The sequence below is a fragment of the Physeter macrocephalus genome, chromosome 5, assembly GCF_002837175.3.
Source record: "Physeter macrocephalus isolate SW-GA chromosome 5, ASM283717v5, whole genome shotgun sequence".
Taxonomy (NCBI): domain Eukaryota; kingdom Metazoa; phylum Chordata; class Mammalia; order Artiodactyla; family Physeteridae; genus Physeter; species Physeter macrocephalus.
This window is the reverse complement of record NC_041218.1, coordinates 7126952-7146145: the sequence shown is the minus strand read 5'-3', so window position 1 is coordinate 7146145 and position 19194 is coordinate 7126952. Positions and strand designations below refer to the sequence as shown.

The 19194-nt window shown below is 43.7% G+C and overlaps 1 protein-coding gene across 13 annotated transcripts in view; it reads right to left on the bottom strand.

The window, feature by feature from the left end:
• Positions 1 to 17183, bottom strand: part of ZNF786 (zinc finger protein 786) — a 39934-nt gene extending 22751 nt beyond the window's left edge. The window contains exons 1-8 of one of the 13 annotated variants that reach the window (XM_055084759.1): positions 16986 to 17063; positions 16340 to 16433; positions 15841 to 15980; positions 15702 to 15739; positions 15284 to 15480; positions 13138 to 13218; positions 9856 to 9962; positions 5847 to 7609 (exon numbers count right to left, since the gene is read on the bottom strand). The gene's annotated coding sequence lies outside the window, so the exon portion shown is untranslated. The other 12 variants (XM_055084762.1, XR_008617309.1, XM_055084760.1 and 9 more) reach the window with 12 other exon arrangements.
• Positions 17184 to 19194: the final 2011 nt, after the last annotated feature.

Here is a 19194-nt window from a genome sequence, read left to right as displayed (position 1 = left end):
CCACAACAGAGGGAGGCCCGCATACCACAAAAAAAAAAAAAAAAAAAAAAAAAAAAAAAAAGACATCGGGTAGCTGATTGGACAAAAAAAACAAGACCCATCTATATGCTGCTTATGAGACTAACCTCAAAGCTAAAGAAATACACAGACTGAAAGTGAGGAGATGGAAAAAGATATTTCAAGCAAATGGAAATGACAAGAAAGCAGGGGTAGCAATACCAATATCAGAAAAAATATACTTTCAAACAAAGTCTGTTACAAAAGACAAAGAAGGGTATTATATAATGATAAAGGGATCAATACAAGAAGAGGATATGACACTTGTTAACATATATGCACCCAATACAGGAGCACCTAAATATATAAAGCAAATATTAACAGACATAGAGGGAGAAATTGACAGTAATACAATAATAGTAGGGGATTTTAACACCCCACTTGCATCAGTGGACAGATCATCCAGACAGAAAATCTGGAGATGTTCAACATCGCTAATTATTAGAGACAGGCAAATCAAAACCACAATGAGATATCACCTCACACCTGTCAGAATGGCTGTCAACCAAAAGTCTACAAATAGCAAGTGTTGGTGAGGATGTGGAAAAAAGGAAAACCTTTTACGCTTTGGTAGGAATGTAAATCGGTGCAGCCACTGTGGAAAACAGTATGGAGATTCCTCAAAAAAACTAAAAATAGAACTACCATATAATCCAGCAGTTCCACTATTGGGTATATATCAGAAGAAAATGAAAACACTAATTGGAGAAGATACATGAACCCCAATGTTCACAGCAGCACTATTTACAATAGCCAAGATACGGAAGCAGTGTAAGTGTCCATCAACAGAAAAATGGATAAAGAAGAAGTGATACACACCCCCCCCACCACACACACACTGTAATGATACTCAGCCATAAAAAAGAATGAAAATCTGCCATTTGCAGCAATGTGGATGGACCTAGAGGGTATTATGCTTAATGAAATAAGTCAGACAGAGAAAGACGAATACTCTCTATGTTATCACTCATATGTGGAATCTAAAAAGTAAAATAAATGAATGATATAACAAAACAGAAATGGACTCAGATATAGTGAACAAACTAGTGGTTACCAGTGTGAAGAGGGGAGAGGCGAGGGGCACGATAAGGGAATGGGATTAAGAGGTACAAACTACTATGTATAAAATAAATAAGCAACAAGCATACATTGTACAGCACAGGGAAATATAGCCATTAACTTGTAATAACTTTAAATGGAGTATAACCTAGAAAAATATTGAACCACTATGTTGTACACCTGAAATTAATATAATATTGTAAATCAACTGTACTTCAATGTAAAAACAAGATTTAAAACTTGAGATCAAAGGACATGATAGAATAGCCAAAACTAGGTCACAGATTGAGAAAAAATATTTACAACACAGAATAGCATATAAATAAACATAAATAACTGCTAAAAATCATAGACTACCCTAGAGGAAAATGTGCAAAATTATGAATTCACAGAAAGGAAAAAAAACCGAATAGGCGATAAACACACGACAATGTTCCATCTCACTGTTAGTCAGGCAAATGCAATATCTGTTTATGAAGACTCGCATACCCTATTATCCAGCAATTCTTATCTCAGAGCTATTTTTGCATATCAAAGAGCCATATCCTAGAATCTCTAAAGCAGCACCGTTTTAAAAGTAAAAACAGGAAAATAATTTAAATGTCCAATCACCCAGAGGATGGATATCTTGTGGGTTTTTTCCATATACACTGAAAACCAGCAGTAAAGATTAATGAACTAGAGCTAAAGGCAGCATGAATGAATAGAACTAACACAATGCTGAGTGAAAAAGCATGTTGCAGATTACACACAGTATGGTACCATTTATAGAAACTTTAGGACATATAAAACAACGCTACACATTATTTAGTAGTACTACATATGCAGGAAAATGATAATGAAATGTTCAGGAATAAACACCCAACTTGGGATAGCGGTGACCACTGGGAACTGGGGTGGGGGAGGAGTGGTGAAGAGGAGACGACAGAAACCAGGGCTGGCCACACAGGTGCTCCATCAGTATTACTAATGCCTTACGACTCAAGTTGAGCCAAGGGCACACAGGTGAACATCCTCTACACCCTTTAAATAGTTTGAATGTTTCAAGACACATTTAAATAAACTAATCAAGTCATCACTGACTATTTGCTATCTTGCAGGGAGGACACAGGCTTGTAAACAGAAACAATATCAAAATAATATTTGAAAATTGCTATTAACAGAGGAAAATACAAATGCTACGGGAGCATCAGAGCCAGGATTGGCTAGCTACCTCTAGAGGAAAAGTTCACTGAAAAACTCCCCTTGTCCTAGCTTTTTGAGTTGACCATGAATCTCATTTTTTCACTATGTATTTAAAAATATACATATATACACACATAATATGATTTATCTGTTATTCTAGCTTCATCTCACACATCTGAAATATAGAAATGTCAACGCCTTTCAGTTCTAAAATTGCATCGTGAGTTCTCTTCAAACTATCGAGATCTTTAGTATATTTTTAAAGTTTCCAAGATTTCCTTTTTTTTTTTTTTTTTTTGCTGTGTTGGGTCTTCACTGCTGCCCTCAGGCTTCCTCTAGTTGCCGCGAGTGGGGGCTACTCTTTGTGGCGGCAGGCGGGCTTCTCATTGCGGTGGCTTCTCTTGCTGCGGAGCAAGGGCTCTAGGTGCGCGGGCTTCAGTAGTTGCGGCTCACGGTCTCAGTAGTTGTGGCTCCTGGGCTCTAGAGCGCGGGCTCCGTAGTTGTGGTGCACAGCCTTAGTTGCTCCGCTGCGTGTGGGATCCTCCCGGACCAGGGCTCGAACCCGTGTCCCCTGCATTGGCAGGCGGACTCTTAACCACTGCGCCACCAGGGAGGTCCTTCCTAATATTTTAAAATGTTACAATTCATTATATTGTAGTGAATCAAAAATAGTTTTTAAAAAAATATTTAAACACCATGTTGTATAGCTGAAATTAATACAATATTGTAAATTAACTATACTTTAAAAAGACAGTGTTTTATAATTAAAACATAAAAAGGACATGAAAAATACTGTTTTAAAGATACTTTGCAGACTTCTCTATTATTTTAAATTTATCTGGAGTAAATTCTTGATTTGGTTGCTGTTGGCTTGGACAGACTTGGATCTCTTTATAGGCTTTGCAGTTTTGGTTTACAGGATCATTTTGAATGGGGGCAGTCAGTTCCGTGTATATGTGAGATGTGTGCACAGTTAACTATTCCTGTCCAGCTGTTTTGCAGTGGCCTCTCCTGGGACCCTCAAATCCACTATCAAGTACTGTCAGCGGTTCAGTGCTTCTCCGCCACGGTGTTGTTGGGTATATCACAGATCCACGCATTAAGCCAGAGAATGTCTTGGTTTGGATGGAGAAAATGTAAAACCAAGATCAAATCCATGCCCTCCGGAGGGCATGGCATGGGAAGCAGGGAAGGTTTCAGTTGAATGTGGGGAGTGCTATTAGAGAGAGGTATTTAGAGGATGCTATGAAGAGATGAGCACGTGCCCCAAACGTTCCTGGTGTTGAGAGTGAATGGTGGATATGAAGGAGTTCAGAAGAAGAGAGAGGAAAGGCATTCCAGAGGAAGCAGTCATGAGGATATGATGCATTTGGGAAAGATGAAAGTCATACTGTGAATAGGTAACAAGATTAGGCTGAAAAGGCAGGTCCAGTTCAGCTCAGAGGTTCTTTTATGTCATGTTAATGAGTTTGCATTTATTTTTAGATTTTTATTTATTTTTTGGCTGCACTGCGAGGCACGTGGGATCCAAGTTCCCTGAACAGGGATGGAACCCATGTCCCGCCCCCGCAGTGGAAGTGCAGAGTCCCAACCACTGGAAGTCCCTAATTTATTTTTAATTTTTAAAAAATTTTATTGAAATATAGTTGATTTACAATGTTGTGTTAGTTTCAGGTGTACAGCAAAGTGATTCAGATATATATATCTGAATATAAATATATATTCCTTTCCATTATAGGTTATTACAAGATACTTAGTGTACTTCCCTGTGCTATACAGTGGGTCCTTGTTGGTTATCTATTTTATATTTTAATCCCAAACTCCTAATTTATCCTCCCCCTTTGGTAAGCATGTTTCTTTTCTATGTCTGTGAGTCTATTTCTGTTTTTTAAATACATTCATTTGTATCATTTTTTAGATTCCACATGTAAGCAGTATCATATGTTGTCTTTCTCTGTCTGACTTACTTCATATGATAATCTCTAGGTCCATCAATGTTGCTGCAAATGGCATTATTTCATTCTTTTTTATGGCTGAGTAACAGTCCTTTGTGCATATATACCACATCTTCTTTATCCATTCATGTCGATGTACACTTAGGTGGCTTCCATGTCTTGGCTATTGTAAGTAGTGCTGCTATGAACACTGGGGTGCGTGTATCTTTTCAAATGAGATCCTTCTGGATATATGCCCAGGAGTGGGATCGCTGGATCACATAACTCTTTTTAGTTCTTTAAGGAACTTCCAGACTGTTCTCCGTAGTGGCTGCACCAATTTACATTCCCACCAACAGTGTAGGAGGGTTTCTTTTTCTCCACACCCTCTCCAGCATTTATTCGTAGACTTTTTGATGATGGCCATTCTGACTGGTGTGAGGGGGGTACCTCATTGTAGTTTTGATGTGCATTTCTCTAATGATTAGCGATGCTGAGCATCTGTTTCATGTGCCATCCTCATGTCTTCTTTGGAGAAATGAGTTTTCACTTATAACAAAATTGAAAACTTCTTAAAAATATCTTTTGGAAATAACATTAGAGTTGCATTTTAGAAAAACCAATTTGTCACAAGAGTGATAATGTATTACTGGAGAAAGCCAGAGGCAGGGAAATGTTAGAAAAAACACTTGAAAAGAAAGTTTTTCAAAAGTGAGCTTAAATGGTGGCAGCAGAGATAGAGAAGCGCTTTTATTTGGGAGAAATTTAGTAGATTGGGTGTAGGAAAATCTAGCATCATTATCAAGTTTACAGCTCTGGAGATTAGTTATAATTTTGAGGTGAGAAAAACAGGGGAGTGTAAAGAAAAGAGGTATAGAGTGAGGGCTGGTACTGATCAGGAGTCTTATTCTGGGCATTCTGTGTTTAAGATGTCTGTGGAAGTCAGAAACAATCAGGAGGAAGCTGGAAATATGAACATGGATTTATAGATTTAAAAGTCATCATCACGTCACAGAGAACAGAGGAAACTGCTGCACAAGGTGTGGCTCAGGAGAGACAGACAGGCGAATGGACAGGTACGGCTGGCTGTTGGATTTGGCGGGGGGCACGCCTCTTCCCATTCTTGGCATTTCTTTCCATTTAGAGGAGGCTCCACCAGCACATCATTCCTAGTCTCTGCCTCCTCATTCACTTTGTTCAGGTCTAGGGCTATACGATCAGGTTCTCCAAAATTAATTCATTACGGTTAAATGAGGTCACAGGGTTAGGGTACTAATCCAATAGGTCTGGTGTCCTTATTAAAGGAAGAAATACCAGAGATACCCCACCCCCGCCCAGAAAAAAGCCACGTGAGGACACAGGGGGAAGGTGACATCTGGAAGCCAGGAAAAGAGGCCCTCACCAGACACCAACCTTGCTGGCACCTTGATATTAGACTTCCAACCTCTAGAACTATAAGAAAATTAATTTCTGTGGTTTAAGCCACCCAGTCTGTGGCATTTTCCTATGGCAGACCCAAGAGACTAAAGACACCCATAATGTAAGGAACTTTAGTCACAAGAAACTTTATTACAAAAAAGAGGGGGAAAAGGCTAAAGGAGGAGCTCTAACCTGACTCTCACATCAGGATGACTAGCGCCTTTCACAGAAAGCCTGCTTTCCTCCCGTCTCTACACGCTGTGCCTGGATTATCTGGAACCTTCGTCAAGGAGCCCTCACGGCAGCCTGCTCCGTGCTGGCCAGTGTGGCTGAAGCATGTTGGGTGAATTTTTCGTCCTGCCCAGCCAGAGCCAACAGAGCCAATGGCCCCACCGCAGAGCTGTCACTGCTTTTTGAGTGGAGTGACCTTGAGACTGAAGGGCTGCTCCCTGGCGTGCACGGCAATGTGGGTGTTGAGCCCCCCAGGTGAAGCCCCTTCCACACTCAGCACAAGAAAAAGGCCTCTGCCCGCGGTGACGGTGCAGATGGGTCTCCAGCCTTCTCTACTGGAGGAAGCTCTTGCCGCACTCGGGACACCCGAAGGGCTTCTCGCCGCTGTGCGTGTGCAGGTGCGCCTTCAAGCGTCCCCGGAGGCACTAGCTCTTGCCGCACTCGGGGAAGCGGAAGGGCTTCTCGCCGCTGTGGACGCGCTCGTGGTCCGTGAGCCTGTACCGCTGAGCGGAGCTTCGGCCACACGTCGCACAGGGGAAGGGTTTCCGGCCGCTGTGCTGGAGCAGGTGTTTCTTCAGGTTCCCTCTGAGCCAGAAGCCCCTGTGGCACTCGGGCACCGGAAGGGCTTCTCCCCGCTGTGGACCCTCGCGTGCTCGGCGAGCTGGGACGGCTGAGCGTAGGCCTTGCCGCGCTCGCCGCACGGGAAGGGCCGCTCGCCCGCGTGCCGCCGTCAGTGCACCTTCAAGGAGGCCTTCCAGGAGAAGCTCCGGCTGCACTCGGGGCACCGGAAGGGCTTCCTCCCGCTGTGCCGACAGAGATGGGCCTGCAGGCTGCTCTTGAGGCGGAAGCTTCTCTGGCACTCGCGACACCGTAAGGGCTTCTCCCCCGTGTGAACTCGGACGTGTTGGGTGAGTTTGCTCCGGTGGGTGAACTTCCGGTCACGGTCGTCACAGGAGAACGGCTTCTCCCCGCGGTGTGCCCGCCGGTGGGCCTTCGCGGCCGCCTCCCTCGAGGGGCCTCTGCCGCCCTGCGGACCCTGGAAGGGTGTCCTCCCGCTGTGCACCCGCAGGTGCTCGGCCGGCTCGTCCTGCTGGGTGAACCCCCGGCCACACTCGCGGCAGGAAAATGGCCTCTCCCCTCTGGGTGAACACACATGCGTGTTCAGGGCGGCTTTGGACCAGAAGGCCTTGCCACACTCGTGGCCCTGGAAGGGCCACGGGCCCGGGCGAGCCACCTGGTGCGGGGCCAGGCTGCACCTGAGACAGCTGCTCAGCTAGCACGCGCTGCGCCGGAAAGGCTGCTGCTTACACGGGACTGGCCGGAGCCACTGAGCTCCGCCTTCCCGCCGGACTTGTTTTTGTGCTTCGGCTGTTGACAGGACTGGCTCTCGCTGTGGTTCCTTTTGTGCTTCACAAAGTCTCTCTTTATCTGGAAGACCTTCCTACAGACAAAGCAGGAATAAAGTCTCAGACCTGGTGGAATTTCCAGGTGATCTGGGGTTCCCATTGGCTTATGCCGTGGATCATTCTTGTCCTGATTAGATGCTGTGATGTCGAGGCTTTTATTTAGAATCTCTGTTTCTTGGAGACTTGGGTGTTGTAAGGCGGCTCTTTGATCTGATAAAATCTTTTTTTCCTCCTTGGATAAGGGAGCACAGAAGCCCTGCTCTTGGAGACCATTTAAATGGCATTCCTTCTCTTTTGCCCGGAGAGTTCCCTGGTCACCTGGAGAGACAAAAAGGCCCACCCTCATCAGTGATGGGTCTGCGGGGTCAGGGACTGTCTTCACATCACTGACAACGTGGGAAAGGGACTCCCGTTGTCCCCATGACTTTGTGAATCTGCCTGCCACAGGTGAATTATATTGAAGTTTAAGTTGGATGTGCAAATCCTTTCATCATTTGTTAACAAAAGGCTTAGCGTGAAAAAAATGGCAGGCAAATACATTTTGTGAGCCTTTGACGACCCTCAGAGGCTAAGCAGAACTTGGAAGAAAATAAAAATGAGTTACTCTGAGAATCTGACCATTTCATTATAATATTTCTTTAAATCTGTGAAATAAATAGCACAATATTTAAGTAGGAAGGCTTCGGGTCATATTCTTGCACCCTTCCACCACAGATTTCAGGAAAAGTTTTCTGAAGAAATGCTAATAGGAAGTATCTTTCTTAGGAATGTCAAATGGCAATTTACTGAATTCACAAAGAACACTGTGGAAATAATTCCCTTTCCCAAGGAACTCCGAATTATAAGAAAGTCACTGCTGTTCCCAAAGTAAAAGCCATGATGACAGGGAACAGAGGGAGCTGAGCTGGCACCTTATTCTCACCCACACCACACCTGGAGAGGACAATTCCCGACAATCACCTGAGCTGCTATATTCCAGAACATCTTTTTCTCCCTCATCCTATTGCAGTGGGTCACATAGCTCTCCTTTTTTAAATCTCTTAACCTGGGAGCAAACCTCACCTGTCAGGCTTGCCCCAGAGCAGGACTCTGATTCTGCGCTGAGGTCCTCTCAACAACAACACAGATGTTTCCAACTAGATGACGTCATTTACTAAGTTAGCACCCACAGCTTTTGCCTGGACCATGAGAAGAGCATACTTGCCTGTCTCCTTGAATCCTATTTCTCATCACTTACTGTTTATCCCCGGCAGGGGAGTAGTTGTGTTACTGGGTGAGTACCACCTGGTACAAAGGAAACATTTGTTTTTAGGGACAGCCACCAACATCGTTCATTCTTTGGTACTCAAAAACCTTTCTAAGCCCTTTCTAAAGGATGAAATTAGACTCCCACCATGGCATTTTTGGTCTCTGATACCAATTATGTGCCACCACTGCCACCCCCCCATCTTCCACTATGTCCCACAAATAACATTCAGCTATACTCAGCGCCTTCCATTTTCTAAATATAACAGGCTTGTTCCCACCTCTAAGCCTCAGCTCATGTATGACCCCTGTTGGATCTTCTTTGCCTTACCAAATATGCCCACTCTATGCTATTTAAATCCTAATTCCTTTAGAAGTCCTCCTGGGATATTGCTGTCTCTCCTCTGCTTTCTCCTCTAAATCCCTATAGCGCTTTATTATCATTGCCACTTACTATTTATAAGTTGTATACAGTCTTATTTTATAGTTGACTAATCCGATAGTTCAATATAATTGACTAACCTAACTTCCATGTCAGTAGGTCAGTAAGACAGACAATAAACTCTTAGAGTGGGAAAAAATATATATATATCTCTCTCCCAACCCCTGGCCTAAATAAAATGTGACATAGTCCTATGAACATGGTAGGGACAATACTGATTAGATGAGTGAATTAACAGACGGTAGCAGTGAAATGAAGCCCCTGGGAATTCTTTTATCCTCTGATGGATCTAGTCATACACTCCCTGGGTTTAAATTCCCTCTTTTTCAGGAGAGTCCTTGATAGCCAGAGACTTAGTAGATCTCCATTTAGTAAAGCATACTTAGCGTAACATACTCTAAAAAATGGCACATTCTCTTAAATACTTAAAGTATTCATATATTTAAAATGTTTTCCTTATAATACAAGGAATTAAAAAGTAATCCTTCAAAATGAATTTAAAAATCCCAAGTTCTAAAAATCTGTACAATAAAAAAATATATTGTACAAAATTGGAAGGCTTCTCATTTCTCTGTACACAAACGGACATGATGTGATGGGGAAGACCATTTTTCCTCAGGGCTGGACAAGTGGGTCCTTTACTGTCTCTTAAAGGCGGTTCCATTTTCTGTTGTTTTTTTTTTAAATGAAATATATACAACTTCCTTCTTTATAAAAGTAAGACATTCTTATATTGCTACCAACTTGAGTGAAAAAAAAATAACATTCTCCATCAAAATAATATTTCTTATTCACTACATCCTGCTGACTCTGCAGAAAGATTAGCAAACAAGGCTAGGAGAATAAATGAGTCAGGCCCTCAAATCCATCTACTCACCAGAAAGGCTAAGTGTCATTTGTGTTTTCTCTAAGTGTCCTTGGTCTCTAATTAACAGCATTCTTCCTGTTCCATCCAGGTGATCAAATCTGGCTTTGAAATACAGCCTGCAGAGAGAGTCCACACAGACTCAGTCTGGGTTTCCTGAGTACTTGACTAAAAACAATTTTAGTTTTTAATTTTTAATTTTAATTTTAGTTTCATGGCTGACCTTGATTCCTGGAGACATGAGATCAATGTTAGGTTAAAAATAATGGAAACCCTTGAAATTACATGAATAACTGTTAAATGTTCCCGACAATATTTCACAAAATTAAAGGAAACAGAGAGGTTGGGGATGATGAGGATCCAGGTAGAAAGTATTCAAAAGGGATCATTATGAGAACAATGTGAGTAGAATAAAAAGCAGTCAGAGGGGGTCAAGGAGGGAACCCAGGTGACTAAACTTTTCTGATTAGACTCTGCACATCTAAGGAACTAACTACGGAGGTGCCCATATTCTTTCTAATATTTTATTTATTTATCTGGTTGTGCCACGTTTTAGTCGCAGCTTGCGGGCTCCTTAGTTGTGGCTCGCCAGTTCCTTAGTTGTGGCATTCGAACTCTTAATTGCAGCATGCATGTGGGATCTAGTTCCCTGACCACGGATCGAACCCGGGCCCCCTGCATTGGAAGGAGGATTCTTTAACCACTGCGCCACCAGGGAAGTCCCGCCCACATTCTTTCTTGATCAACGTAATGAAGGAACCAGGAGGCTGTTAAATGACAGTGATTATGAAGAAGTGGAGAGTAATGTGTCTAATGACATCAGCCTGAAGGGAAGAGGGGTTGTTACAAAGTAGTGGAGGGATTTTAGAAGATGCATCAGATACCCTGCAGTGGTGTCACCTATGGCTCAGCCCTTGGATCAGTGTTTCTCTAAGTGACCTAGTTACCAACAGCATTAGCAGCACCTGAAGTACTTGTTAAAAACGTAGATTCCTGGGCCTGAGCCCGGACCTGCTAAATCCTAATCTCTGGAGTTAGGATCTGGACATCCTGTAAAGAAAATCATTTGCAAATAATACTGTTTGGTTTTTAAAATTTGGGAAAATCAGACTGGATTCTCCAAGACCAAGGATTGTGATAACTCAGAACTCAACACTGGATCAGCACAGGGCTGTAGTTTCTCCTACCCTACTGGCCTCAGTCTCCTTAGCTTGACCCTAACTGTTGGGGTGTCCTGGGGACAGCTGGGGGGTGTCCTGTCCTATTGACATATTCTCCCTAGATGATCCCAACTAGCCCTGTGGTTTAAATGTCATTTATACAATGACCCCAAATGTGTGAATCCAGTCCTGATCTTCACTGGAATTCCAGTCTCGCACACTCAATTATCTACTTTATATTTCCATACAAATGTTTAATAAGCATCTCAAACTTAATGTGGCCAAAACCTGCTCTCTCCCAAGCCTTCCTCATGTCAGTGAATAAAACCACTGCCATCGGGGCTTCCCTGGTGGCACAGTGGTTGGGAATCAGCTTGCTAATGCCAGGGACATGGGTTCAAGCCCTGGTCTGGGAAGATCCCACATGCCGCGGAGCAACTGAGCCTGTGCGCCACAACTACCGAGCCTGCGCTCTAGAGCCCGTGAGCCACCACTACTGAGCCCGCGTGCCACAACTACTGAACCCCACGCGCCTAGAGCCCATGCTCTGCAACAAGAGAAGCCACCGCAATGAGAAGCCTGCGCACCGCAACGAAGAGCAGCCCCCGCTCGCCGCAACTAGAGAAAGCCTGTGCGCAGCAACAAACACCCAACGCAGCCAAAAATAAATAAAATAAAATAAAGTTTTTTTAAAAAAGGTATTGCTCTTTAAAACAAAACAAAACAAAAAAACACTGCCATCAAGATACTCAAGCCAAAAATCTAGAAGTTGGTTCTTCTTTCACCGGACTCCACTGCAAGCCACTGGCAAAATCTGGGATGCTACCTCCAAAACACATCTGGAGACTGCCTCCTGCTCTCTATCTTCATTACTACATACCTGGTTCAACTGCCACAAAGATTCACCAGTACTGCCAAGGCTCCTGGTTGGTCTCTCTCCTTTATTTCTACGCACTACAATTTATTTTCCACATAGCAACCCAAGTAATCATTAAAAAAAAAAGAGATATCGTATTACTTCTCTATTTAAATCCCCCTATGGGAATTCCCTGGTGGCCCAGTGGTTAGGACTCTGTTCTTTCACTGCCAAGGGCGCAGGTTCAATCCCTGGTGAGGGAACTAAAAGCCCACAAGCTGTGTGGTGCGGCAGAAGAAAAAAAATCCCCCTATCATCTTCCCTTTATCTTTAGAAGAAAATCCAACCCTGCACCTCAGCCTAGAGGCCCTTCACAATTCGGCATAGCTGCCCTTTCTGTCCTCTTCTCCCATCACTCTTGTGCTAACCCTCTGTGCATATGCCACAATAGCCTCACTGGTTCCCACAATGTACTGAGCTCATTCACTCCAACCTTTGGGCCTTTGCACTAGTTCTTTCTCTGCTTAGAATTTTCTTCCCCCTGATTTCACATGGTTGACTCCCTCTTGTCATTCATATCTCAGACAGAATAAATTATAAACCCCCAAAGAGAGAAAGAATTCTTCAGGTATACTAAGATCACCTATTAAATTGATAAGAGGAGAACTATTCTTAATGATAGAAGACTGAGTTAGAGCAAGATGAGTAAGCAGTGAGGTACAATCTCCCCAAATTCCTCTTCTAATCTACTTCCTGAGTACTTCCCTGGAGATATCTAAGTATCCTATCCCCCTGCTCTCTTCTCTCTCCCTTTACCAGGGAAACTTTCTTCCCTGTCGTATGCACGTTCTGCAATGTGTTGGGTCCTCAGCTTATTCTAATATAATAACTATGTCCCCTTCATGAGAGCCTTAGTTCTTATAAGGATGCATCTCATTCAGGCAACATAAGCAGGCACTAAAGTATCAGTTAAAGAAATAAAACAACACACTTTAAAAAGAGAGAGGCAATTAGATTATTTTGTAATTCTAACTGTGGGAGAAATGGGGGAGGGTTGGAGTGGGAGATAGAGAATTCAGAGTGTCAAGGCTGAGGGGCACAGATATCACTGGATAAAAAGGGACAAAATTCCCAGGCCATTACAGGAAGTTAAAGAGACATTCTGAATGTGAATTGGGCACAGTATCATATTCAACCAGCCAACAGCCAATAAAGGGAAGAAAGCCTATTAGTATTAGGTTGGGTCCCAAAAAGCGATTCCTTAGAAACCCATCTTACCCAGGGAATCAAGGGTCTCATGATTGGTCTTCATTTCTTGCTGATACATTTCCTTCTGCCACTTCTCCAGGATTTCCCACTCTTGCTCCAAAAAGTATAAGGCCACATCATCAAATGCCATGGGTAAGTGAAACCATAAACAGTACATACATATATTTTCATTTCAAGGCTACTGTGTTTTTCAACATCCAAGTCTTTTAAGAGACAGGAACGAACAGTATTAAAGTAGTTACCTCTGGATGGTGCCATGAACATAATAAAGGGGTCTACTGGAACTAAGTAAAGTGAATGAATGAATAGCAGGCCTTTGAGCACATGTACCATCCAAAGGAGGATACTTAACATAGCAGCAAACAATTACTGCAGTGTAAGACTGGGCCAGTGTTGCCAGATATGTCCATTTTAAAAGTAACTTTTTAATTTTGAAACGATTATAGATTCAAAGGTAGTACAGAAGGGTTCCCTGTACCCTTCAGTTTACCCCAGTGGTCACACGGTACATTATTATAGTACACCGTCAAAACCACGAAACTGACAGTGGTAGTGTGTGTATAATTCTACGTGATTTCATCACATGTGCTGACTCATATAACCACCCTGCAATCACGAACAAAACTATTTCATGACCAGAGATCTCCTTTAGGCTACCCCTTCATAATCACACCCACTAATCTATCATCCATCTCTGTAACTTTGTCATTTCAAGACTGTTACAAAAATGAAGTCAGAGAATTCACTGGCAGTCCATTGGTTAGGACTCCATGCATCCACTGCAGGGGGCACAGGTTCGATTCCTGGTCAGGGAACTGGGCTACTGCATGCCATGTAACGTGGCCAAAAAAAAAAAGTCATAGTATGCAACTTTTTGAAATTGACATTTTTCAGCCATCACAATGCTCTTGAGATCCACCCAAGTTGTGTTTATTGTTTATCAATATTTCATTTCTTTCTATTGCTGAGCAGTAGTCAATGGTATGTGTATACCAAAGTTTGGTTAACCACTTACCTATTGAGGGACAATGTAGTTGTTTCTAGTTTTGGGGCTATTACCAAAAAAACTGCTATAAATAATCATGTACAAGTTTTTGGTGGGGATACATTTCATTTTTCTGGGATAAATGCCGAGGTCTACAAGTGCAGGATCATATGGGAGGTATATGTTTAGTTTTCTAAGAAACTATTTTCCAGAGTGGCTGAACCCTTTTACATTCCTACCAGCAATGCATGAGAGATCATTTCTCAGCATCCTCACCAGCATTTGGTAATGTTGCTTTTTTTTTTTTTTTGGCCGCACTGCACAGCATGTGGGGTCTTAGTTCCCTGACCAGGGATCGAACCCGCACCCCCTGCCTTGGAAGGGTGGAGTCTTAGCCACTGGACGGCCAGGGAAGTCCCAATGTTGCTATTTTTAATTTTCATTATTCTAATAGTTGTGCAGTGATCTCATTGTGATTTGAGCTTGCACTTCTCTAATGAATAATGATGATGAGCATCTTTTCATGTGCTTATTTCTCATCCACATATCCTCTTTGGTGAACTGTCTCTTCATGTCTTTTGCCCATTTTCTAATTGGACTGTTTTTTTTGTTGTTGTTGTTGAATTTTGAGAGTTCTTTATATATTCTAGGTATAAGTCCTTTGTCAGATATGTGGTTTGCAAATATGCCCTCCTCCATCCGTAGCTTGTCTTTTCACCCTTAACAGAATTTTTCCCAGAGCAAGAGTTTTTAATTTTGATGACATCCAACTCATCATTTTTATCCTTTATAGATTGTGCTTTTGGTGCCACATCTATGAACTTTTCTTTTTTTTTTTTTTTTTTTTTGTGGTACGCGGGCCTGTCACTGTTGTGGCCTCTTCCGTTGCGGAGCACAGGCTCCGGACGTGCAGGCTCAGCGGCCATGGCTCACGGGCCCAGCCGCTCCGCGGCATGTGGGATCTTCCCGGACCGGGGCACAAACCCGTGTCCCCTGCATCGGCAGGCGGACTCTCAACCACTGCGCCACCAGGGAAGCCCTATGAACTTTTCAACAAGCCCTAGGTCCCAAAGGTTTTCTCCAATGTCATCTTAGAGCTTAACAATTTACATTTGGATGTGACAGTTCATATATATATATACATATATATATATTTATTTATTTATTTACTTATTTATTTATTTTGGTTGCGCTGGGTCTTAGTTGTGGCAAACAGGCTCCTTTAGATGCGGCTCAAAGTCTCCTTCGTTGCGGCTTAAGGACTCCTTAGTTGCGGCACGTGGGCTCCTTCGTTGTGGCATGCAAACTCTTAGTTGCGGCATGCATGTGGGATCTAGTTCCCTGACCAGGGATCGAACCCGGGCCCCCTGCATGGGGAGTGTGGAGTCTTAACCAGTGCCACCAGGGAAGTCCCTGGATGTGACAGTTTTATGTGAACTCTCCTGATTTTTACATTTTGGCAACTAAAATTCACAATTTTAACAAGGAATAGTTAAAAACAAACAAACAAACACCCAAAACACACAGCTGCGAGCCACAATTTGTTCATGGACATTTAATCTACAACCTCTGGTACGGACTGACTAACCAGGACCACTCTTCCTGGAGGTTCGAAGGACAGATGCACTGTGACAATAGGGAAGGAAGAGAAGATATATAATTTAGCTTGTGAAGATTCCATTTCACTCCTTTCAAACTCTGTGCTACAAATGTAGATGAGAGCCTACCAAGGCAAGTGCTGGGCAACTCACAAGACAGCTCGTGCTCTTCGCAAGTATATGAAGAATGTTGGTCCCAAATGCTACAAAGTAAACTCTCCCAATAAAGGAATCTAGGAAACTCCACAACCAGGGCCACTTGACACTTTCTGAAGAGAAAAGTTGCAGAGGTAAAATTCCATCATCAAAACTATTACAGGCGCCCGAAGCTGAAGTATCAGCTAGTGTAACAAACAAGTTTAAACTTGGTGTTGCATTTAAGGTGGGACTTTCAAAGAAATTCCTCTACTGTTTACTTGCAACTCACCCACGTGCTTTCCACCTACAAAAGACTTTTCTGTGAGCATTCTCACAATTAGCACTGAACTGCTCCAGTGAAAAGGAAAATCAACCAGAAAATGCTGATCTCTCCCTGCCTACCCCCAATAACACAATAGCCAAGAAGCTGACATCACTTGAGCTTTCTCTGTGGACTCAAACTTATAGGCAAAGAAGAACTATTACAAACCACCAAGTTTCACAGAACAGAGAGAGCCATTCCAGGACGTTGAAGAGAAGCGGCCTGAAGAAATCTGAACAGAATTGGTACCTTCCAAGGAATGCTGGGGGAGAGGGGTGAGAAGCAGAAGGAAAGAAAATGCATTACATTAGTGAGATTATTAGATAGGAAATCTCAGTGGAGATACGAGGAGAACTTGCATACTTAGGCAGGTTATACTTAATTGAATGTAGAGTTTCCTGGATTAGGCTTGGGATATGTCTTTCAAACTCTAAAACCAGTGTTCACATTTTCCATTAAATCACTAGAGTATTCGTGGTAAATCTGAATTAGGATAACCACCCAAACTGGTTAAGTTTTCCATCTTCTCCTAGAGGAAGCAGTCTCCAGTCTTCTTCCAACTTTTCCTCATTTGCTGAGGAAGATGTGCTTCTCTGAAACTCCATGTCAGCAGAGCTCGGAACGTGAGCCCAAGAGAAACCAGGACGTTCAGAGACCCCAGCACAGGATGGGAACAGCAGGGGTACTGAACGGACCACGAGCGAGACCCTGGGTTTCTCCACGTTGCCCCTTTCTCCCAGATCAACCTCACAACAACTCGAGCACCTAGACCGCGCCTTCTCCGGCCCCGGGGTCGAAGCGCAGTCCTGCTTACAGACAATCCCCGGCCGGGGCTCCCACCGCCTCGCTTCCTGAACCGCAAGCCCACTCCAGATCGCGACGGGGCCCGCATCCTCCACGGCTCCTCTTACCGTAGCCGGCTCGGCCATGTCCCCTCAGGTCCCGCCCAACCCCAGCCCCCCCAGCCACCCGGACATCCAGGCGACGCCGCGGCACCTCCCCTACGGCTATCCTGCGCTCCGCCGAGACCAGCCGACCCGGCCCGGGCGCGGTGCACGCTGGGACTGGCGGCCGCTCCGCTCCCACAGCGCCCCCTGCGGCTAGGAGGAGCGAACGCCGGCCGCGGGAGCCGCCCGCGCTGTGCCGGCCGCAGGAGTGGACCTCGAGCACATTTTCATGTGCCTAATTCTCACCCACAGACCCTCTTCGGTGAAATATCTCTTCACGTCAAATAGTCTTATTTTAACTTTGTTCTGATTTACATATCTTTAATTACTATTGATGCTATAGACTTTTATAAATTGAAAAATTTATTGAAATAATTGTAGTTTTATATGTAGTTATAAGAAGTAATGCAGAGGGCTTCCCTGGTGGCACAGTGGTTGAGAATCCGCCTGCCGATGCAGGGGACACGGGTTCGTGCCCCGGTGCAGGAAGATCCCACATGCCGCGAAGCGGCTGGGCCCGTGAGCCATGGCCGCTGAGCCTGCGCGTCGGGAGCCTGCGCCCCGCAAGGGAGAGGCCACAACAGGGAGAGGCCCGCGTACCGCAAAAAAAAAAAAAAAAAAAAAAAAGAAGTAATGCAGAGAGGTCCCATGTTTCACTTCTATTAATTTGTGTGGGGGGGTATTTAGTTCCATGAGGCTATCGGCTTTTCTATGCATTAATTTGTTTTTCCTCCTTTGTAACGCTTTCTTCATTCCCTATTTGATCCTAGAAAATGATCTTACATATTTATATAAATTCCATATCACATCACGGTCACATCACATAATCCAGTGATGTTTCTCATACATTTCTTATTCAGTAGCTTGACTTATCAGATTTTTCAAATGTATATTTTCAAATTCACTTATTTTTGTCTTTGATGCAATCTGATACTTAAGTATTTAGAATTTCTCTGCATATACAGTGAGTAGTAAATACAAATTTATTTTCTTTGATAAACCCTTTATGTAAAACTATCCAGTTTATGGTGTTAGATATGGATCTAAAGTAGTTCTTATTATTCTAATATCCATCTGTACTACTTGGACAGCCTTTGCTCTATCACAGTGAAATTTGCTTTATGCCCTTAACTAGTAGTGTTCCTGAGACTTCAAAGCCACTGGAACCCCTTCCTCTTTATGTGTGTCTGGAGGGCTCACAAACTTCCGTAGTGACTCTTGTAGTGTCTCCACTGTTGTCCCTCTGCTGCTGCCAATGAGCATGTCACTGTTGTTGTGGTAGCCAGTGATTATTTCTCCTAAAGCTGCTGCTGGGGCCTCAAAGTTGGGGGTATGGATTTTCCTCAAGTGATTACAGTTTTCAGCCTAATTAAGTTTCTGGGCTTACAATGTCTTTTACTGGGACATTCAAATGATATTCCCAGGAGACCAGAAAAATGAGCACCTGAAGGACACCCCTACCTATTACACACTTGGTGTGTAAATGGCAGCCCAGTCTCTGGATGTCTCTTACACAGAAGGAAAGAAATCACAAATAGGCATGAATACAGCTATTTTTGTAAAATTCTGCTTAGCTTCCTAAACCATCTGTACCAGGTCAGCCCTTCTGTTCTCCATGAATGAGGAAGGTGTTTCCCTACACGGCCTCACAAGAATCCTGCCCCAAGTTTTAGGCCATCCCAAACCAACTTTGCACATCTCCATTTTCCCCAGAGTTCATTCTGGCTGACTTCAGGGAGTCCTGTTACACAAGGAAGCCAGCTATGGTGCAAAGAGCTTGAGTTTAAAGTGAGAAAGACCTGGCTTTGGATATAGGCTATACCGTCTGCCATCTTTGTGACACCAAGCAAGTCACTTGACACTTGGAACCTCAGTTTCCATATCTGAAGGGTTGCTGTAATAATTAAGTGAGAAGCAACTTAAATGTTCATTGACAGAGGAATGAATAAAGAAAATGTGGGGGCTTCCCTGGTGGCGCAGTGGTTGAGAGTCCTCCTGCCGATGCAGGGGACACGGGTTCGTGCCCCGGTCCGGGAAGATCCCACATGCCGCGGAGCGGCTGGGCCCGTGGGCCAT